Raw genomic sequence first — 18,640 nt, forward strand, 5'->3', positions numbered from 1 at the left:
ATACAGCCATTTTTTTTGCCCTCTTCTACTTCTATCTACAGGTAAGCTAATAAAAAAGTTTCCTAATTGTATTGGCTTACTGAAAAAAATCATGTGTTGGTAATGTAAAAAGACCTACAGGACATGATATTAGCAGGTGGTCTCAAATGAAACTACTAAAGAGGCTAAACACTGTTTAGCTGCCAAAAGCAGTTGGAATTGGGCCTAAACAGTGTGGTAATTTTTTAGGTGATGGCTATTGTGTCTGTTTGACCTCTTCCAAATGTCTGTACTGGCAATAAAGAGAAAAAAGTTTCCAATTTAAAAAGCTAGAGAATAAAAACAATTTGTCAGTAATGGGAAAAACCTACAGCACCTGGTGTTCCCATGTGGTCTCCCACCCAAGTACCAACCAGGCCCAACACTGCTTACCTTCCAAGATCAGACGAGATTGCGCGTATCCAATGTGGTATGGCTGTAGGTGAAAGACAGGCACTATTTTGCCCTCTTCTACTTCTATAACCAGGTTAGCTAATAAAAATGTTTCCTAACTGTTTTAGCTTACTGAAAAAAATCATGTGTTGGTAATGTAAAAAGACCTACAGGACATGATATAAGCAGGTGGTCTCAAATAATCTACTAAAGAGGCTCAACACTGTTTAGCTGCCAAAAGCAGTTGGAATTGGGCCGAAACAGTGTGGTAAGTTTTTAGGTGATGGCTATTGTGTCTGTTTGACCTCTTCCAAATGTCTGTATCGGCAATAAAAAGAAAAAGTTTCCAATTTAAATAGCTAGAGAATCAAAACAATTTGCCAGTAATGGGAAAAAACCTACAGCACCTGGTGTTCCCATGTGGTCTCCCACCTAAGTACTAACCAGGCCCAACACTGCTTCGCTTCCAAGATCAGACGAGATTGGGCGTATCCAATGTGGTATGGCTGTAGGTGAGATACAGACACTTTTTTGCCCTCTTCTACTTCTATAACCAGGCAAGTTAATAAAAAAGTTTCCTAACTGTATTGGCTTACTGAAAAAAATCATGTGTTGGTAATGTAAAAAGACCTACAGGACATGATATAAGCAGGTGGTCTCAAATGAATCTACTAAAGAGGCTCAATACTGTTTAGCTGCCAAAAGCAGTTGGAATTGGGCCGAAACAGTGTGGTAAGTCTTTAGCTGATGACTATTGTGTCTGTTTGACCTCTCCCAAATGTCTGTATCGGCAATAAAAAGAAAAAGTTTCCAATTTAAATAGCTAGAGAATAAAAACAATTTGCCAGTAATGGGAAAAAACCTACAGCACCTGGTGTTCCCATATGGTCTCCCACCCAAGTACTAACCAGGCCCAACACTGCTTAGCTTCCAAGATCAGACGAGATTAGGCATATCCAATGTGGTATGGCTGTAGGTGAGATACAGGCACTTTATTGCCCTCTTCTACTTCTATAACCAGGTAAGTTAATAAAAAAGCTTCCTAACTGTTTTGGCTTACTGAAAAAAATCATGTGTTGGTAATGTAAAAAGGGTACTTGTGAGTTATCCGGGCTCCCGATTTTTTGATTGTATGCCTTAAGTTAAGGCATACAATCCGATGCGATGCGATACGATATCGCATCGCATCGCATCGCATCCGACCATCGGATGCGATGACCCGATTTTTCCATAGGAATCAATGTTAAAATGATTCCTATGGAAAAAGGGGTCCTTTTCATACCCCTACTATCCAAGTGGGCATGGAGTTGGATATAAACCTGTGGCGAGCGTAGCGAGCCACCGAGCACGAAGCGTGGAGAGCGAAGCGAGCCCCGCGAGGGGACGGTATTCCGTGTCCCCTCGCGGGGCTCGCTACGCTCGCCACGCTTCGGGCTCGGTGGCTCGCTACGCTCGCCACAGGTTTATATCCAACTCCATGCCCACTTGGATAGCAGGGGTATGAAAAGGACCCGTTTTTCCCATTGAATTCCATGTTAAAATGGACTCAGTCCATTTTAACATTGATTCCTATGGAAAAATCGGGTCATCCCATCGCATCGCATCCGATGGTCGCATGCGATGCGATGCGATGTCCCGATCCGACCCGATTTTAAAATCGGACGCCCGGATAACTCACAAGTACCGTAAAAAGACCTACATGACATGATATAAGCAGGTGGTCTCAAATTAATCTACTAAAGAGGCTCAACACTGTTTAGCTGCCAAAAGCAGTTGGAATTGGGCCGAAACAATGTGGTAAGTCTTTAGGTGATGACTATTGTGTCTGTTTGACCTCTCCCAAATGTCTGTATCGGCAATAAAAAGAAAAAGTTTCCAATTTAAATAGCTAGAGAATAAAAACAATTTGCCAGTAATGGGAAAAAACCTACAGCACCTGGTGTTCCCATATGGTCTCCCACCCAAGTACTAACCAGGCCCAACACTGCTTAGCTTCCAAGATCAGACGAGATTGGGCGTATCCAATGTGGTATGGCTGTAGGTGAGATACAGGCACTATTTTGCCCTCTTCTACTTCTATAACCAGGTAAGCTAATAAAAATGTTTCCTAACTGTTTTGGCTTACTGAAAAAAATCATGTGTTGGTAATGTAAAAAGACCTACAGGACATGATATAAGCAGGTGGTCTCAAATTAATCTACTAAAGAGGCTCAACACTGTTTAGCTGCCAAAAGCAGTTGGAATTGGGCCTAAACAGTGTGGTAAGTTTTTAGGTGATGGCTATTGTGTCTGTTTGACCTCTTCCAAATGTCTGTACTGGCAATAAAAAAAAGTTTCCAATTTAAATAGCTAGAGAATAAAAACAATTTGCCTGTAATGGAAAAAATTCTACAGCACCGGGTGTTCCCATGTGGTCTCCCACCCAAGTACTAACCAGGCCCAACACTGCTTAGCTTCCAAGATCAGACGAGATTGGGCGTATCCAATGTGGTATGGCTGTAGGTGAAATACAAGCACTTTTTTGCCCTCTTCTACTTCTATAACCAGGTAAGCTAATAAAAAAGTTTCCTAACAGTTTTGGCTTACTGAAAAAAATCATGTGTTGGTAATGTAAAAAGACCTACAGGACATGATATAAGCAGGTGGTCTCAAATTAATCTACTAAAGAGGCTCAACACTGTTTAGCTGCCAAAAGCAGTTGGAATTGGGCCGAAACAGTGTGGTAAGTTTTTAGGTGATGGCTATTGTGTCTGTTTGACCTCTTCCAAATGTCTGTATCGGCAATAAAAAGAAAAAGTTTCCAATTTAAATAGCTAGAGAATCAAAACAATTTGCCAGTAATGGGAAAAAACCTACAGCACCTGGTGTTCCCATGTGGTCTCCCACCTAAGTACTAACCAGGCCCAACACTGCTTAGCTTCCAAGATCAGACGAGATTGGGCGTATCCAACGTGGTATGGCTGTAGGTGAGATACAGGCACTTTTTTGCCCTCTTCTACTTCTATAACCAGGTAAGTTAATAAAAAAGTTTCCTAACTGTTTTGGCTTACTGAAAAAAATCATGTGTTGGTAATGTAAAAAGACCTACATGACATGATATAAGCAGGTGGTCTCAAATTAATCTACTAAAGAGGCTCAACACTGTTTAGCTGCCAAAAGCAATTGGAATTGGGCCGAAACAGTGTGGTAAGTCTTTAAGTGATGACTATTGTATTTGTTTGACCTCTCCCAAATGTCTGTATCGGCAATAAAAAGAAAAAGTTTCCAATTTAAATAGCTAGAGAATAAAAACAATTTGCCAGTAATGGGAAAAAACCTACAGCACCTGGTGTTCCCATATGGTCTCCCACCCAAGTACTAACCAGGCCCAACACTGCTTAGCTTCCAAGATCAGACGAGATTAGGCATATCCAATGTGGTATGGCTGTAGGTGAGATACAGGCACTTTTTTGCCCTCTTCTACTTCTATAACCAGGTAAGTTAATAAAAAAGTTTCCTAACTGTTTTGGCTTACTGAAAAAAATCATGTGTTGGTAATGTAAAAAGATCTACATGATATGATATAAGCAGGTGGTCTCAAATTAATCTACTAAAGAGGCTCAACACTGTTTAGCTGCCAAAAGCAGTTGGAATTGGGCCGAAACAGTGTGGTAAGTCTTTAGGTGATGACTATTGTGTCTGTTTGACCTCTCCCAAATGTCTGTATTGGCAATAAAAAGAAAAAGTTTCCAATTTAAATAGCTAGAGAATAAAAACAATTTGCCAGTAATGGGAAAAAACCTACAGCACCTGGTGTTCCCATGTGGTCTCCCACCCAAGTACTAACCAGGCCCAACACTGCTTAGCTTCCAAGATCAGACGAGATTGGGCATATCCAATGTGGTATGGCTGTAGGTGAGATACAGACACTTTTTTGCCCTCTTCTACTTCTATAACCAGGTAAGCTAATAAAAAAGTTTCCTAACTGTTTTGGCTTACTGAAAAAAATCATGTGTTGGTAATGTAAAAAGATCTACAGGACATGATATAAGCAGGTGGTCTCAAATTAAACTACTAAAGAGGCTCAACACTGTTTAGCTGCCAAAAGCAGTTGGAATTGGGCCTAAACAATGTGTGGTAAGTTTTTAGGTGATGGCTATTGTGTCTGTTTGACCTCTTCCAAATGTCTGTACTGGCAATAAAAATAAAAAGTTTCCAATTTAAATATCAAGAGAATAAAAACAATTTGCCAGTAATGGGAAAAAACCTACAGCACCTGGTGTTCCCATGTGGTCTCCCACCCAAGTACTAACCAGGCCCAACACTGCTTAGCTTCCAAGATCAGGTGTATCCAATGTGGTATGGCTGTAGGTGAGATACAGGCACTTTTTTGCCCTCTTCTACTTCTATAACCAAGTAAGCTAATAACAAAGTTTCCTAACTGTATTGGCTTACTGAAAAAAAATCATGTGTTGGTAATGTAAAAAGACCTACATGACATAATATTAGCAGGTGGTCTCAAATTAAACTACTAAAGAGGCTCAACACTGTTTAGCTGCCAAAAGCAGTTGGATTTTGGCCGAAACAGTGTGGTAAGTCTTTAGGTGATGGCTATTGTGTCTGTTTGACCTCTCCCAAATGTCTGTTTTGGCAATAAAAAAATAAGTTTCTAATTCAAAAAGCTAGAGAATAAAAACAATTTGCCAGTAATGGGAAAAAACCTACAGCACCTGGTGTTCCCATGTGGTCTCCCACCCAAGTACTAACCAGGCCCAACACTGCTTAGCTTCCAAGATCAGATGAGATTGGGCGTATCCAATGTGGTATGGCTGTAGGTGAGATACAGACACTTTTTTGCCCTCTTCTACTTCTATAACCAGGTAAGCTAATAAAAAAGTTTCCTAACTGTTTTGGCTTACTGAAAAAAATCATGTGTTGGTAATGTAAAAAGATCTACAGGACATGATATAAGCAGGTGGTCTCAAATTAAACTACTAAAGAGGCTCAACACTGTTTAGCTGCCAAAAGCAGTTGGAATTGGGCCTAAACAATGTGTGGTAAGTTTTTAGGTGATGGCTATTGTGTCTGTTTGACCTCTTCCAAATGTCTGTACTGGCAATAAAAATAAAAAGTTTCCAATTTAAATATCAAGAGAATAAAAACAATTTGCCAGTAATGGGAAAAAACCTACAGCACCTGGTGTTCCCATGTGGTCTCCCACCCAAGTACTAACCAGGCCCAACACTGCTTAGCTTCCAAGATCAGACGAGATTGGGCGTATCCAATGTGGTATGGCTGTAGGTGAGATACCGGCACTTTTTTGCCCTCTTCTACTTTTATAACCAGGTAAGCTAATAAAAAAGTTTCCTAACTGTATTGGCTTACTGAAAAAAATCATGTGTTGGTAATGTAAAAAGACCTACAGGACATGATATAAGCAGGTGGTCTCAAATAAAACCACTAAAGAGGCTCAACAATGTTTAGCTGCCAAAATCAGTTGGAATTGGGCCTAAACAGTGTGGTAAGTTTTTAGGTGATGGCTATTGTGACTGTTTGACCTCTCCTAAATGTCTGTATTGGCAATAAAAAGAAAAAGTTTCCAATTTAAATAGCTAGAGAATAAAAACAACTTGCCACTAATGGGAAAAAACATACAGCACCTGGTATTCCCATGTGGTCACCCACCCAAGTACTAACCAGGCCCATCACTGCTTAGCTTCCAAGATCAGATGATATTGGGCGTATCCAATGTTGTATGGCTGTAGGTGAGATATAGGCACTTTTTTGCCCTCTTCTACTTCCATAACCAGGTAAGCTAATAAAAAAGTTTCCTAACTGTTTTGGCTTACAGAAAAAAATCATGTGTTGGTAATGTAAAAAGACCAACAGGACATGATATTAGCAGGTGGTCTCAAATTAATCTTCTAAAGAGGCTCAACACTGTTTAGCTGCCAAAAGCAGTTGGAATTGGGCCTAACCAGTTTAGTAAGTTTTTAGGTGATGGCTATTGTGTCTGTTTGACCTCTTCCAAATGTCTGTACTAGCAATAAAAAAAGTTTCCAATTTAAATAGCTAGAGAATAAAAACAATTTGCCAGTAATGGGAAAAACCTACAGCACCTGGTGTTCCCATGTGGTCTCCCACCTAAGTACTAAACAGGCCCAACACTGCTTAGCTTCCAAGATCAGATGAGATTGGGCCTACCCAATGTGGTATAGGTGTAGGTGAGATACAGCCATTTTTTTTGCCCTCTTCTACTTCTATCTACAGGTAAGCTAATAAAAAAGTTTCCTAATTGTATTGGCTTACTGAAAAAAATCATGTGTTGGTAATGTAAAAAGACCTACAGGACATGATATTAGCAGGTGGTCTCAAATGAAACTACTAAAGAGGCTAAACACTGTTTAGCTGCCAAAAGCAGTTGGAATTGGGCCTAAACAGTGTGGTAATTTTTTAGGTGATGGCTATTGTGTCTGTTTGACCTCTTCCAAATGTCTGTACTGGCAATAAAGAGAAAAAAGTTTCCAATTTAAAAAGCTAGAGAATAAAAACAATTTGTCAGTAATGGGAAAAACCTACAGCACCTGGTGTTCCCATGTGGTCTCCCACCCAAGTACCAACCAGGCCCAACACTGCTTACCTTCCAAGATCAGACGAGATTGCGCGTATCCAATGTGGTATGGCTGTAGGTGAAAGACAGGCACTATTTTGCCCTCTTCTACTTCTATAACCAGGTAAGCTAATAAAAATGTTTCCTAACTGTTTTAGCTTACTAAAAAAAATCATGTGTTGGTAATGTAAAAAGACCTACAGGACATGATATAAGCAGGTGGTCTCAAATAATCTACTAAAGAGGCTCAACACTGTTTAGCTGCCAAAAGCAGTTGGAATTGGGCCGAAACAGTGTGGTAAGTTTTTAGGTGATGGCTATTGTGTCTGTTTGACCTCTTCCAAATGTCTGTATCGGCAATAAAAAGAAAAAGTTTCCAATTTAAATAGCTAGAGAATCAAAACAATTTGCCAGTAATGGGAAAAAACCTACAGCACCTGGTGTTCCCATGTGGTCTCCCACCTAAGTACTAACCAGGCCCAACACTGCTTCGCTTCCAAGATCAGACGAGATTGGGCGTATCCAATGTGGTATGGCTGTAGGTGAGATACAGACACTTTTTTGCCCTCTTCTACTTCTATAACCAGGCAAGTTAATAAAAAAGTTTCCTAACTGTATTGGCTTACTGAAAAAAATCATGTGTTGGTAATGTAAAAAGACCTACAGGACATGATATAAGCAGGTGGTCTCAAATGAATCTACTAAAGAGGCTCAATACTGTTTAGCTGCCAAAAGCAGTTGGAATTGGGCCGAAACAGTGTGGTAAGTCTTTAGCTGATGACTATTGTGTCTGTTTGACCTCTCCCAAATGTCTGTATCGGCAATAAAAAGAAAAAGTTTCCAATTTAAATAGCTAGAGAATAAAAACAATTTGCCAGTAATGGGAAAAAACCTACAGCACCTGGTGTTCCCATATGGTCTCCCACCCAAGTACTAACCAGGCCCAACACTGCTTAGCTTCCAAGATCAGACGAGATTAGGCATATCCAATGTGGTATGGCTGTAGGTGAGATACAGGCACTTTATTGCCCTCTTCTACTTCTATAACCAGGTAAGTTAATAAAAAAGTTTCCTAACTGTTTTGGCTTACTGAAAAAAATCATGTGTTGGTAATGTAAAAAGGGTACTTGTGAGTTATCCGGGCTCCCGATTTTTTGATTGTATGCCTTAAGTTAAGGCATACAATCCGATGCGATGCGATACGATATCGCATCGCATCGCATCGCATCGCATCCGACCATCGGATGCGATGACCCGATTTTTCCATAGGAATCAATGTTAAAATGATTCCTATGGAAAAAGGGGTCCTTTTCATACCCCTACTATCCAAGTGGGCATGGAGTTGGATATAAACCTGTGGCGAGCGTAGCGAGCCACCGAGCCCGAAGCGTGGCGAGCGAAGCGAGCCCCGCGAGGGGACGGTATTCCGTGTCCCCTCGCGGGGCTCGCTACGCTCGCCACGCTTCGGGCTCGGTGGCTCGCTACGCTCGCCACAGGTTTATATCCAACTCCATGCCCACTTGGATAGTAGGGGTATGAAAAGGACCCCTTTTTCCCATTGAATTCCATGTTAAAATGGACTCAGTCCATTTTAACATTGATTCCTATGGAAAAATCGGGTCATCGCATCGCATCGCATCCGATGGTCGCATGCGATGCGATGCGATGTCCCGATCCGACCCGATTTTAAAATCGGACGCCCGGATAACTCACAAGTACCGTAAAAAGACCTACATGACATGATATAAGCAGGTGGTCTCAAATTAATCTACTAAAGAGGCTCAACACTGTTTAGCTGCCAAAAGCAGTTGGAATTGGGCCGAAACAATGTGGTAAGTCTTTAGGTGATGACTATTGTGTCTGTTTGACCTCTCCCAAATGTCTGTATCGGCAATAAAAAGAAAAAGTTTCCAATTTAAATAGCTAGAGAATAAAAACAATTTGCCAGTAATGGGAAAAAACCTACAGCACCTGGTGTTCCCATATGGTCTCCCACCCAAGTACTAACCAGGCCCAACACTGCTTAGCTTCCAAGATCAGACGAGATTGGGCGTATCCAATGTGGTATGGCTGTAGGTGAGATACAGGCACTATTTTGCCCTCTTCTACTTCTATAACCAGGTAAGCTAATAAAAATGTTTCCTAACTGTTTTGGCTTACTGAAAAAAATCATGTGTTGGTAATGTAAAAAGACCTACAGGACATGATATAAGCAGGTGGTCTCAAATTAATCTACTAAAGAGGCTCAACACTGTTTAGCTGCCAAAAGCAGTTGGAATTGGGCCTAAACAGTGTGGTAAGTTTTTAGGTGATGGCTATTGTGTCTGTTTGACCTCTTCCAAATGTCTGTACTGGCAATAAAAAAAAGTTTCCAATTTAAATAGCTAGAGAATAAAAACAATTTGCCTGTAATGGAAAAAATTCTACAGCACCGGGTGTTCCCATGTGGTCTCCCACCCAAGTACTAACCAGGCCCAACACTGCTTAGCTTCCAAGATCAGACGAGATTGGGCGTATCCAATGTGGTATGGCTGTAGGTGAAATACAAGCACTTTTTTGCCCTCTTCTACTTCTATAACCAGGTAAGCTAATAAAAAAGTTTCCTAACAGTTTTGGCTTACTGAAAAAAATCATGTGTTGGTAATGTAAAAAGACCTACAGGACATGATATAAGCAGGTGGTCTCAAATTAATCTACTAAAGAGGCTCAACACTGTTTAGCTGCCAAAAGCAGTTGGAATTGGGCCGAAACAGTGTGGTAAGTTTTTAGGTGATGGCTATTGTGTCTGTTTGACCTCTTCCAAATGTCTGTATCGGCAATAAAAAGAAAAAGTTTCCAATTTAAATAGCTAGAGAATCAAAACAATTTGCCAGTAATGGGAAAAAACCTACAGCACCTGGTGTTCCCATGTGGTCTCCCACCTAAGTACTAACCAGGCCCAACACTGCTTAGCTTCCAAGATCAGACGAGATTGGGCGTATCCAACGTGGTATGGCTGTAGGTGAGATACAGGCACTTTTTTGCCCTCTTCTACTTCTATAACCAGGTAAGTTAATAAAAAAGTTTCCTAACTGTTTTGGCTTACTGAAAAAAATCATGTGTTGGTAATGTAAAAAGACCTACATGACATGATATAAGCAGGTGGTCTCAAATTAATCTACTAAAGAGGCTCAACACTGTTTAGCTGCCAAAAGCAGTTGGAATTGGGCCGAAACAGTGTGGTAAGTCTTTAAGTGATGACTATTGTATTTGTTTGACCTCTCCCAAATGTCTGTATCGGCAATAAAAAGAAAAAGTTTCCAATTTAAATAGCTAGAGAATAAAAACAATTTGCCAGTAATGGGAAAAAACCTACAGCACCTGGTGTTCCCATATGGTCTCCCACCCAAGTACTAACCAGGCCCAACACTGCTTAGCTTCCAAGATCAGACGAGATTAGGCATATCCAATGTGGTATGGCTGTAGGTGAGATACAGGCACTTTTTTGCCCTCTTCTACTTCTATAACCAGGTAAGTTAATAAAAAAGTTTCCTAACTGTTTTGGCTTACTGAAAAAAATCATGTGTTGGTAATGTAAAAAGATCTACATGACATGATATAAGCAGGTGGTCTCAAATTAATCTACTAAAGAGGCTCAACACTGTTTAGCTGCCAAAAGCAGTTGGAATTGGGCCGAAACAGTGTGGTAAGTCTTTAGGTGATGACTATTGTGTCTGTTTGACCTCTCCCAAATGTCTGTATTGGCAATAAAAAGAAAAAGTTTCCAATTTAAATAGCTAGAGAATAAAAACAATTTGCCAGTAATGGGAAAAAACCTACAGCACCTGGTGTTCCCATATGGTTTCCCACCCAAATACTAACCAGGCCCAACACTGCTTAGCTTCCAAGATCAGACGAGATTGGGCGCATCCAATGTGGTATGGCTGTAGGTGAAATACAAGCACTTTTTTGCCCTCTTCTACTTCTATAACCAGGTAAGCTAATAAAAAAGTTTCCTAACTGTTTTGGCTTACTGAAAAAAATCATGTGTTGGTAATGTAAAAAGACCTACATGACATGATATAAGCAGGTGGTCTCAAATTAATCTACTAAAGAGGCTCAACACTGTTTAGCTGCCAAAAGCAGTTGGAATTGGGCCGAAACAGTGTGGTAAGTCTTTAAGTGATGACTATTGTATTTGTTTGACCTCTCTCAAATGTCTGTATCGGCAATAAAAAGAAAAAGTTTCCAATTTAAATAGCTAGAGAATAAAAACAATTTGCCAGTAATGGGAAAAAACCTACAGCACCTGGTGTTCCCATATGGTCTCCCACCCAAGTACTAACCAGGCCCAACACTGCTTAGCTTCCAAGATCAGACGAGATTAGGCATATCCAATGTGGTATGGCTGTAGGTGAAATACAGGCACTTTTTTGCCCTCTTCTACTTCTATAACCAGGTAAGTTAATAAAAAAGTTTCCTAACTGTTTTGGCTTACTGAAAAAAATCATGTGTTGGTAATGTAAAAAGAACTACAGGACATGATATAAGCAGGTGGTCTCAAATTAATCTACTAAAGAGGCTCAACACTGTTTAGCTGCCAAAAGCAGTTGGAATTGGGCCTAAACAGTGTGGTAAGTTTTTAGGTGATGGCTATTGTGTCTGTTTGACCTCTTCCAAATGTCTGTACTGGCAATAAAAAAAAGTTTCCAATTTAAATAGCTAGAGAATAAAAACAATTTGCCAGTAATGGAAAAAATCCTACAGTACCGGGTGTTCCCATGTGGTCTCCCACCCAAGAACTAACCAGGCCCAACACTGCTTAGCTTCCAAGATCAGACGAGATTGGGCGCATCCAATGTGGTATGGCTGTAGGTGAAATACAAGCACTTTTTTGCCCTCTTCTACTTCTATAACCAGGTAAGCTAATAAAAAAGTTTCCTAACTGTTTTGGCTTACTGAAAAAAATCATGTGTTGGTAATGTAAAAAGACCTACATGACATGATATAAGCAGGTGGTCTCAAATTAATCTACTAAAGAGGCTCAACACTGTTTAGCTGCCAAAAGCAGTTGGAATTGGGCCGAAACAGTGTGGTAAGTTTTTAGGTGATGGCTATTGTGTCTGTTTGACCTCTTCCAAATGTCTGTATCGGCAATAAAAAGAAAAAGTTTCCAATTTAAATAGCTAGAGAATCAAAACAATTTGCCAGTAATGGAAAAAATCCTACAGTACCGGGTGTTCCCATGTGGTCTCCCACCCAAGAACTAACCAGGCCCAACACTGCTTAGCTTCCAAGATCAGACGAGATTGGGCGTATCCAATGTGGTATGGCTGTAGGTGAGATACAAACACTTTTTTGCCCTCTTCTACTTCTATAACCAGGCAAGTTAATAAAAAAGTTTCCTAACTGTATTGGCTTACTGAAAAAAAATCATGTGTTGGTAATGTAAAAAGACCTACAGGACATGATATAAGCAGGTGGTCTCAAATTAATCTACTAAAGAGGCTCAACACTGTTTAGCTGCCAAAAGCAGTTGGAATTGGGCCGAAACAGTGTGGTAAGTCTTTAGGTGATGACTATTGTGTCTGTTTGACCTCTCCCAAATGTCTGTATCGGCAATAAAAAGAAAAAGTTTCCAATTTAAATAGCTAGAGAATAAAAACAATTTGCCAGTAATGGGAAAAAACCTACAGCACCTGGTGTTCCCATATGGTCTCCCACCCAAGTACTAACCAGGCCCAACACTGCTTAGCTTCCAAGATCAGACGAGATTAGGCATATCCAATGTGGTATGGCTGTAGGTGAGATATAGGCACTTTATTGCCCTCTTCTACTTCTATAACCAGGTAAGTTAATAAAAAAGTTTCCTAACTGTTTTGGCTTACTGAAAAAAATCATGTGTTGGTAATGTAAAAAGACCTACATGACATGATATAAGCAGGTGGTCTCAAATTAATCTACTAAAGAGGCTCAACACTGTTTAGCTGCCAAAAGCAGTTGGAATTGGGCCGAAACAATGTGGTAAGTCTTTAGGTGATGACTATTGTGTCTGTTTGACCTCTCCCAAATGTCTGTATCGGCAATAAAAAGAAAAAGTTTCCAATTTAAATAGCTAGAGAATAAAAACAATTTGCCAGTAATGGGAAAAAACCTACAGCACCTGGTGTTCCCATATGGTCTCCCACCCAAGTACTAACCAGGCCCAACACTGCTTAGCTTCCAAGATCAGACGAGATTGGGCATATCCAATGTGGTATGGCTGTAGGTGAGATACAGGCACTATTTTGCCCTCTTCTACTTTTATAACCAGGTAAGCTAATAAAAATGTTTCCTAACTGTTTTGGCTTACTGAAAAAAATCATGTGTTGGTAATGTAAAAAGACCTACAGGATATGATATAAGCAGGTGGTCTCAAATTAATCTACTAAAGAGGCTCAACACTGTTTAGCTGCCAAAAGCAGTTGGAATTGGGCCTAAACAGTGTGGTAAGTTTTTAGGTGATGGCTATTGTGTCTGTTTGACCTCTTCCAAATGTCTGTACTGGCAATAAAAAAAAGTTTCCAATTTAAATATCTAGAGAATAAAAACAATTTGCCTGTAATGGAAAAAATTCTACAGCACCGGGTGTTCCCATGTGGTCTCCCACCCAAGTACTAACCAGGCCCAACACTGCTTAGCTTCCAAAATCAGACGAGATTGGGCGTATCCAATGTGGTATGGCTGCAGGTGAAATAAAAGCACTTTTTTGCCCTCTTCTACTTCTATAACCAGGTAAGCTAATAAAAAAGTTTCCTAACAGTTTTGGCTTACTGAAAAAAATCATGTGTTGGTAATGTAAAAAGACCTACAGGACATGATATAAGCAGGTGGTCTCAAATTAATCTACTAAAGAGGCTCAACACTGTTTAGCTGCCAAAAGCAGTTGGAATTGGGCCGAAACAGTGTGGTAAGCTTTTAGGTGATGGCTATTGTGTCTGTTTGACCTCTTCCAAATGTCTGTATCGGCAATAAAAAGAAAAAGTTTCCAATTTAAATAGCTAGAGAATAAAAACAATTTGCCAGTAATGGGAAAAAACCTACAGCACCTGGTGTTCCCATGTGGTCTCCCACCTAAGTACTAACCAGGCCCAACACTGCTTAGCTTCCAAGATCAGACGAGATTGGGCGTATCCAATGTGGTATGGCTGTAGGTGAAATACAAGCACTTTTTTGCCCTCTTCTACTTCTATAACCAGGTAAGCTAATAAAAAAGTTTCCTAACAGTTTTGGCTTACTGAAAAAAATCATGTGTTGGTAATGTAAAAAGACCTACAGGACATGATATAAGCAGGTGGTCTCAAATTAATCTACTAAAGAGGCTCAACACTGTTTAGCTGCCAAAAGCAGTTGGAATTGGGCCGAAACAGTGTGGTAAGTCTTTAGGTGATGACTATTGTGTCTGCTTGACCTCTCCCAAATGTCTGTATCGGCAATAAAAAGAAAAAGTTTCCAATTTAAATAGCTAGAGAATAAAAACAATTTGCCAGTAATGGGAAAAAACCTACAGCACCTGGTGTTCCCATATGGTCTCCCACCCAAGTACTAACCAGCCCCAAAACTGCTTAGCTTCCAAGATCAGACGAGATTGGGCGTATCCAATGTGGTATGGCTGTAGGTGAGATACAGGCACTATTTTGCCCTCTTCTACTTCTATTACCAGGTAAGCTAATAAAAATGTTTCCTAACTGTTTTGGCTTACTGAAAAAAATCATGTGTTGGTAATGTAAAAAGAACTACAGGACATGATATAAGCAGGTGGTCTCAAATTAATCTACTAAAGAGGCTCAACACTGTTTAGCTGCCAAAAGCAGTTGGAATTGGGCCTAAACAGTGTGGTAAGTTTTTAGGTGATGGCTATTGTGTCTGTTTGACCTCTTCCAAATGTCTGTACTGGCAATAAAAAAAAGTTTCCAATTTAAATAGCTAGAGAATAAAAACAATTTGCCAGTAATGGAAAAAATCCTACAGTACCGGGTGTTCCCATGTGGTCTCCCACCCAAGAACTAACCAGGCCCAACACTGCTTAGCTTCCAAGATCAGACGAGATTGGGCGCATCCAATGTGGTATGGCTGTAGGTGAAATACAAGCACTTTTTTGCCCTCTTCTACTTCTATAACCAGGTAAGCTAATAAAAAAGTTTCCTAACTGTTTTGGCTTACTGAAAAAAATCATGTGTTGGTAATGTAAAAAGACCTACATGACATGATATAAGCAGGTGGTCTCAAATTAATCTACTAAAGAGGCTCAACACTGTTTAGCTGCCAAAAGCAGTTGGAATTGGGCCGAAACAGTGTGGTAAGTCTTTAGGTGATGACTATTGTGTCTGTTTGACCTCTCCCAAATGTCTGTATCGGCAATAAAAAGAAAAAGTTTCCAATTTAAATAGCTAGAGAATAAAAACAATTTGCCAGTAATGGGAAAAAACCTACAGCACCTGGTGTTCCCATATGGTCTCCCACCCAAGTACTAACCAGGCCCAACACTGCTTAGCTTCCAAGATCAGACGAGATTGGGCGTATCCAATGTGGTATGGCTGTAGGTGAGATACAGGCACTATTTTGCCCTCTTCTACTTCTATAACCAGGTAAGCTAATAAAAATGTTTTCTAACTGTTTTGGCTTACTGAAAAAAATCATGTGTTGGTAATGTAAAAAGAACTACAGGACATGATATAAGCAGGTGGTCTCAAATTAATCTACTAAAGAGGCTCAACACTGTTTAGCTGCCAAAAGCAGTTGGAATTGGGCCTAAACAGTGTGGTAAGTTTTTAGGTGATGGCTATTGTGTCTGTTTGACCTCTTCCAAATGTCTGTACTGGCAATAAAAAAAAGTTTCCAATTTAAATAGCTAGAGAATAAAAACAATTTGCCAGTAATGGAAAAAATCCTACAGTACCGGGTGTTCCCATGTGGTCTCCCACCCAAGTACTAACCAGGCCCAACACTGCTTAGCTTCCAAGATCAGACGAGATTGGGCGTATCCAATGTGGTATGGCTGTAGGTGTAATACAAGCACTTTTTTGCCCTCTTCTACTTCTATAACCAGGTAAGCTAATAAAAAAGTTTCCTAACAGTTTTGGCTTACTGAAAAAAATCATGTGTTGGTAATGTAAAAAGACCTACAGGACATGATATAAGCAGGTGGTCTCAAATTAATCTACTAAAGAGGCTCAACACTGTTTAGCTGCCAAAAGCAGTTGGAATTGGGCCGAAACAGTGTGGTAAGTTTTTAGGTGATGGCTATTGTGTCTGTTTGACCTCTCCCAAATGTCTGTATCGGCAATAAAAAGAAAAAGTTTCCAATTTAAATAGCTAGAGAATCAAAACAATTTGCCAGTAATGGGAAAAAACCTACAGCACCTGGTGTTCCCATGTGGTCTCCCACCTAAGTACTAACCAGGCCCAACACTGCTTAGCTTCCAAGATCAGACAAGATTGGGCGTATCCAATGTGATATGGCTGTAGGTGAGATACAGGCACTTTTTTGCCCTCTTCTTCTTCTATAACCAGGTAAGTTAATAAAAAAGTTTCCTAACTGTTTTGGCTTACTGAAAAAAATCATGTGTTGGTAATGTAAAAAGACCTACATGACATGATATAAGCAGGTGGTCTCAAATTAATCTACTAAATAGGCTCAACACTGTTTAGCTGCCAAAAGCAGTTGGAATTGGGCCGAAGCAGTGTGGTAAGTCTTTAGGTGATGACTATTGTGTCTGTTTGACCTCTCCCAAATGTCTGTATCGGCAATAAAAAGAAAAAGTTTCCAATTTAAATAGCTAGAGAATAAAAACAATTTGCCAGTAATGGGAAAAAACCTACAGCACCTGGTGTTCCCATATGGTCTCCCACCCAAGTACTAACCAGGCCCAAGACTGCTTAGCTTCCAAGATCAGACGAGATTGGGCGTATCCAATGTGGTAAGACTGTAGGTGAGATACAGGCACTATTTTGCCCTCTTCTACTTCTATAACCAGGTAAGCTAATAAAAATGTTTCCTAACTGTTTTGGCTTACTGAAAAAAATCATGTGTTGGTAATGTAAAAAGACCTACAGGACATGATATAAGCAGGTGGTCTCAAATTAATCTACTAAAGAGGCTCAACACTGTTTAGCTGCCAAAAGCAGTTGGAATTGGGCCTAAACAGTGTGGTAAGTTTTTAGGTGATGGCTATTGTGTCTGTTTGACATCTTCCAAATGTCTGTACTGGCAATAAAAAGAAAAAGTTTCCAATTTAAATAGCTAGAGAATCAAAACAATTTGCCAGTAATGGGAAAAAACCTACAGCACCTGGTGTTCCCATGTGGTCTCCCACCTAAGCACTAACCAGGCACAACACCGCTTAGCTTCCAAGATCAGACGAGATTGGGCGTATCCAATGTGGTATGGCTGTAGGTGAGATACAGGCACTTTTTTGCCCTCTTCTACTTCTATAACCAGGTAAGTTAATAAAAAAGTTTCCTAACTGTATTGGCTTACTGAAAAAAATCATGTGTTGGTAATGTAAAAAGACCTACAGGACATGATATAAGCAGGTGGTCTCAAATTAATCTACTAAAGAGGCTCAACACTGTTTAGCTGCCAAAAGCAGTTGGAATTGGGCCGAAACAGTGTGGTAAGTCTTTAGGTGATGGCTATTGTGTCTGTTTGACCTCTCCCAAATGTCTGTATCGGCAATAAAAAGAAAAAGTTTCCAATTTAAATAGCTAGAGAATCAAAACAATTTGCCAGTAATGGGAAAATACCTACAGCACCTGGTGTTCCCATGTGGTCTCCCATCTAAGTACTAAACAGGCCCAACACTGCTTAGCTTCCAAGATCAGACGAGATTGGGCGTATCCAATGTGGTATGGCTGTAGGTGAGATACAGGCACTTTTTTGCCCTCTTCTACTTCTATAACCAGGTAAGTTAATAAAAAAGTTTCCTAACTGTTTTGGCTTACTGAAAAAAATCATGTGTTGGTAATGTAAAAAGACCTACATGACATGATATAAGCAGGTGGTCTCAAATTAATCTACTAAAGAGGCTCAACACTGTTTAGCTGCCAAAAGCAGTTGGAATTGGGCCGAAACAGTGTGGTAAGTCTTTAGGTGATGACTATTGTGTCTGTTTGACCTCTCCCAAATGTCTGTATCGGCAATAAAAAGAAAAAGTTTCCAATTTAAATAGCTAGAGAATAAAAACAATTTGCCAGTAATGGGAAAAAACCTACAGCACCTGGTGTTCCCATATGGTCTCCCACCCAAGTACTAAACAGGCCCAACACTGCTTAGCTTCCAAGATCAGACGAGATTGGGCGTATCCAATGTGGTATGGCTGTAGGTGAGATACAGGCACTATTTTGCCCTCTTCTACTTCTATAACCAGGTAAGCTAATAAAAATGTTTCCTAACTGTTTTGGCTTACTGAAAAAAATCATGTGTTGGTAATGTAAAAAGACCTACAGGACATGATATAAGCAGGTGGTCTCAAATTAATCTACTAAAGAGGCTCAACACTGTTTAGCTGCCAAAAGCAGTTGGAATTGGGCCGAAACAGTGTGGTAAGTTTTTAGGTGATTGCTATTGTGTCTGTTTGACCTCTTCCAAATGTCTGTATCGGCAATAAAAAGAATAAGTTT

The 18,640-nt window shown here is 40.1% G+C and overlaps 34 non-coding genes and 3 pseudogenes across 34 annotated transcripts; all 37 read right to left on the reverse strand.

Annotated features, from left to right (window-relative positions):
- Positions 1 to 343: 343 nt before the first annotated feature.
- LOC146034021 (5S ribosomal RNA) lies at positions 344 to 462 on the reverse strand. The gene has a single exon (XR_014459428.1). It is a non-coding gene; the product is annotated as a 5S ribosomal RNA (ribosomal RNA).
- A 344-nt stretch (positions 463 to 806) lies between these two features.
- Positions 807 to 925, reverse strand: LOC146031478 (5S ribosomal RNA). The gene has a single exon (XR_014456945.1). It is a non-coding gene; the product is annotated as a 5S ribosomal RNA (ribosomal RNA).
- A 345-nt stretch (positions 926 to 1,270) lies between these two features.
- LOC146032835 (5S ribosomal RNA) lies at positions 1,271 to 1,389 on the reverse strand. The gene has a single exon (XR_014458251.1). It is a non-coding gene; the product is annotated as a 5S ribosomal RNA (ribosomal RNA).
- Positions 1,390 to 2,335: 946 nt separating this feature from the next.
- On the reverse strand, positions 2,336 to 2,454 carry LOC146030648 (5S ribosomal RNA). Its single transcript, XR_014456139.1, has one exon. It is a non-coding gene; the product is annotated as a 5S ribosomal RNA (ribosomal RNA).
- A 342-nt stretch (positions 2,455 to 2,796) lies between these two features.
- On the reverse strand, positions 2,797 to 2,915 carry LOC146033403 (5S ribosomal RNA). The gene has a single exon (XR_014458813.1). It is a non-coding gene; the product is annotated as a 5S ribosomal RNA (ribosomal RNA).
- A 345-nt stretch (positions 2,916 to 3,260) lies between these two features.
- Positions 3,261 to 3,379, reverse strand: LOC146031227 (5S ribosomal RNA). Its single transcript, XR_014456698.1, has one exon. It is a non-coding gene; the product is annotated as a 5S ribosomal RNA (ribosomal RNA).
- A 345-nt stretch (positions 3,380 to 3,724) lies between these two features.
- LOC146032836 (5S ribosomal RNA) lies at positions 3,725 to 3,843 on the reverse strand. The gene has a single exon (XR_014458252.1). It is a non-coding gene; the product is annotated as a 5S ribosomal RNA (ribosomal RNA).
- Positions 3,844 to 4,188: 345 nt separating this feature from the next.
- Positions 4,189 to 4,307, reverse strand: LOC146030985 (5S ribosomal RNA). Its single transcript, XR_014456464.1, has one exon. It is a non-coding gene; the product is annotated as a 5S ribosomal RNA (ribosomal RNA).
- Positions 4,308 to 4,654: 347 nt separating this feature from the next.
- LOC146028502 (5S ribosomal RNA) lies at positions 4,655 to 4,763 on the reverse strand (annotated as a pseudogene).
- Positions 4,764 to 5,108: 345 nt separating this feature from the next.
- LOC146030505 (5S ribosomal RNA) lies at positions 5,109 to 5,227 on the reverse strand. Its single transcript, XR_014455997.1, has one exon. It is a non-coding gene; the product is annotated as a 5S ribosomal RNA (ribosomal RNA).
- Positions 5,228 to 5,574: 347 nt separating this feature from the next.
- LOC146032417 (5S ribosomal RNA) lies at positions 5,575 to 5,693 on the reverse strand. Its single transcript, XR_014457853.1, has one exon. It is a non-coding gene; the product is annotated as a 5S ribosomal RNA (ribosomal RNA).
- Positions 5,694 to 6,038: 345 nt separating this feature from the next.
- Positions 6,039 to 6,157, reverse strand: LOC146027850 (5S ribosomal RNA; annotated as a pseudogene).
- Positions 6,158 to 6,497: 340 nt separating this feature from the next.
- Positions 6,498 to 6,616, reverse strand: LOC146028350 (5S ribosomal RNA; annotated as a pseudogene).
- A 346-nt stretch (positions 6,617 to 6,962) lies between these two features.
- On the reverse strand, positions 6,963 to 7,081 carry LOC146034023 (5S ribosomal RNA). The gene has a single exon (XR_014459430.1). It is a non-coding gene; the product is annotated as a 5S ribosomal RNA (ribosomal RNA).
- A 344-nt stretch (positions 7,082 to 7,425) lies between these two features.
- LOC146031479 (5S ribosomal RNA) lies at positions 7,426 to 7,544 on the reverse strand. Its single transcript, XR_014456946.1, has one exon. It is a non-coding gene; the product is annotated as a 5S ribosomal RNA (ribosomal RNA).
- Positions 7,545 to 7,889: 345 nt separating this feature from the next.
- LOC146032837 (5S ribosomal RNA) lies at positions 7,890 to 8,008 on the reverse strand. The gene has a single exon (XR_014458253.1). It is a non-coding gene; the product is annotated as a 5S ribosomal RNA (ribosomal RNA).
- A 951-nt stretch (positions 8,009 to 8,959) lies between these two features.
- On the reverse strand, positions 8,960 to 9,078 carry LOC146030650 (5S ribosomal RNA). Its single transcript, XR_014456140.1, has one exon. It is a non-coding gene; the product is annotated as a 5S ribosomal RNA (ribosomal RNA).
- Positions 9,079 to 9,420: 342 nt separating this feature from the next.
- LOC146033404 (5S ribosomal RNA) lies at positions 9,421 to 9,539 on the reverse strand. Its single transcript, XR_014458814.1, has one exon. It is a non-coding gene; the product is annotated as a 5S ribosomal RNA (ribosomal RNA).
- A 345-nt stretch (positions 9,540 to 9,884) lies between these two features.
- LOC146031228 (5S ribosomal RNA) lies at positions 9,885 to 10,003 on the reverse strand. Its single transcript, XR_014456699.1, has one exon. It is a non-coding gene; the product is annotated as a 5S ribosomal RNA (ribosomal RNA).
- A 345-nt stretch (positions 10,004 to 10,348) lies between these two features.
- On the reverse strand, positions 10,349 to 10,467 carry LOC146032838 (5S ribosomal RNA). Its single transcript, XR_014458254.1, has one exon. It is a non-coding gene; the product is annotated as a 5S ribosomal RNA (ribosomal RNA).
- Positions 10,468 to 10,812: 345 nt separating this feature from the next.
- Positions 10,813 to 10,931, reverse strand: LOC146032773 (5S ribosomal RNA). Its single transcript, XR_014458192.1, has one exon. It is a non-coding gene; the product is annotated as a 5S ribosomal RNA (ribosomal RNA).
- A 345-nt stretch (positions 10,932 to 11,276) lies between these two features.
- On the reverse strand, positions 11,277 to 11,395 carry LOC146032839 (5S ribosomal RNA). Its single transcript, XR_014458255.1, has one exon. It is a non-coding gene; the product is annotated as a 5S ribosomal RNA (ribosomal RNA).
- A 342-nt stretch (positions 11,396 to 11,737) lies between these two features.
- On the reverse strand, positions 11,738 to 11,856 carry LOC146034657 (5S ribosomal RNA). The gene has a single exon (XR_014460061.1). It is a non-coding gene; the product is annotated as a 5S ribosomal RNA (ribosomal RNA).
- A 345-nt stretch (positions 11,857 to 12,201) lies between these two features.
- Positions 12,202 to 12,320, reverse strand: LOC146034895 (5S ribosomal RNA). Its single transcript, XR_014460299.1, has one exon. It is a non-coding gene; the product is annotated as a 5S ribosomal RNA (ribosomal RNA).
- A 346-nt stretch (positions 12,321 to 12,666) lies between these two features.
- LOC146032840 (5S ribosomal RNA) lies at positions 12,667 to 12,785 on the reverse strand. The gene has a single exon (XR_014458256.1). It is a non-coding gene; the product is annotated as a 5S ribosomal RNA (ribosomal RNA).
- Positions 12,786 to 13,130: 345 nt separating this feature from the next.
- LOC146031531 (5S ribosomal RNA) lies at positions 13,131 to 13,249 on the reverse strand. Its single transcript, XR_014456996.1, has one exon. It is a non-coding gene; the product is annotated as a 5S ribosomal RNA (ribosomal RNA).
- A 342-nt stretch (positions 13,250 to 13,591) lies between these two features.
- LOC146027461 (5S ribosomal RNA) lies at positions 13,592 to 13,710 on the reverse strand. Its single transcript, XR_014454861.1, has one exon. It is a non-coding gene; the product is annotated as a 5S ribosomal RNA (ribosomal RNA).
- A 345-nt stretch (positions 13,711 to 14,055) lies between these two features.
- LOC146030569 (5S ribosomal RNA) lies at positions 14,056 to 14,174 on the reverse strand. Its single transcript, XR_014456060.1, has one exon. It is a non-coding gene; the product is annotated as a 5S ribosomal RNA (ribosomal RNA).
- Positions 14,175 to 14,519: 345 nt separating this feature from the next.
- Positions 14,520 to 14,638, reverse strand: LOC146027497 (5S ribosomal RNA). Its single transcript, XR_014454896.1, has one exon. It is a non-coding gene; the product is annotated as a 5S ribosomal RNA (ribosomal RNA).
- Positions 14,639 to 14,980: 342 nt separating this feature from the next.
- On the reverse strand, positions 14,981 to 15,099 carry LOC146034658 (5S ribosomal RNA). Its single transcript, XR_014460062.1, has one exon. It is a non-coding gene; the product is annotated as a 5S ribosomal RNA (ribosomal RNA).
- A 345-nt stretch (positions 15,100 to 15,444) lies between these two features.
- Positions 15,445 to 15,563, reverse strand: LOC146030651 (5S ribosomal RNA). Its single transcript, XR_014456141.1, has one exon. It is a non-coding gene; the product is annotated as a 5S ribosomal RNA (ribosomal RNA).
- A 342-nt stretch (positions 15,564 to 15,905) lies between these two features.
- Positions 15,906 to 16,024, reverse strand: LOC146033153 (5S ribosomal RNA). The gene has a single exon (XR_014458563.1). It is a non-coding gene; the product is annotated as a 5S ribosomal RNA (ribosomal RNA).
- Positions 16,025 to 16,369: 345 nt separating this feature from the next.
- On the reverse strand, positions 16,370 to 16,488 carry LOC146033746 (5S ribosomal RNA). The gene has a single exon (XR_014459155.1). It is a non-coding gene; the product is annotated as a 5S ribosomal RNA (ribosomal RNA).
- A 345-nt stretch (positions 16,489 to 16,833) lies between these two features.
- Positions 16,834 to 16,952, reverse strand: LOC146034473 (5S ribosomal RNA). Its single transcript, XR_014459880.1, has one exon. It is a non-coding gene; the product is annotated as a 5S ribosomal RNA (ribosomal RNA).
- Positions 16,953 to 17,297: 345 nt separating this feature from the next.
- On the reverse strand, positions 17,298 to 17,416 carry LOC146027479 (5S ribosomal RNA). The gene has a single exon (XR_014454879.1). It is a non-coding gene; the product is annotated as a 5S ribosomal RNA (ribosomal RNA).
- Positions 17,417 to 17,761: 345 nt separating this feature from the next.
- On the reverse strand, positions 17,762 to 17,880 carry LOC146031663 (5S ribosomal RNA). The gene has a single exon (XR_014457125.1). It is a non-coding gene; the product is annotated as a 5S ribosomal RNA (ribosomal RNA).
- A 345-nt stretch (positions 17,881 to 18,225) lies between these two features.
- LOC146031657 (5S ribosomal RNA) lies at positions 18,226 to 18,344 on the reverse strand. Its single transcript, XR_014457119.1, has one exon. It is a non-coding gene; the product is annotated as a 5S ribosomal RNA (ribosomal RNA).
- Between the last annotated feature and the right edge of the window lie 296 nt (positions 18,345 to 18,640).

This window comes from Crinia signifera, chromosome 8 (assembly GCF_055691185.1).
Source record: "Crinia signifera chromosome 8, ASM5569118v1, whole genome shotgun sequence".
Classification (NCBI taxonomy): domain Eukaryota; kingdom Metazoa; phylum Chordata; class Amphibia; order Anura; family Myobatrachidae; genus Crinia; species Crinia signifera.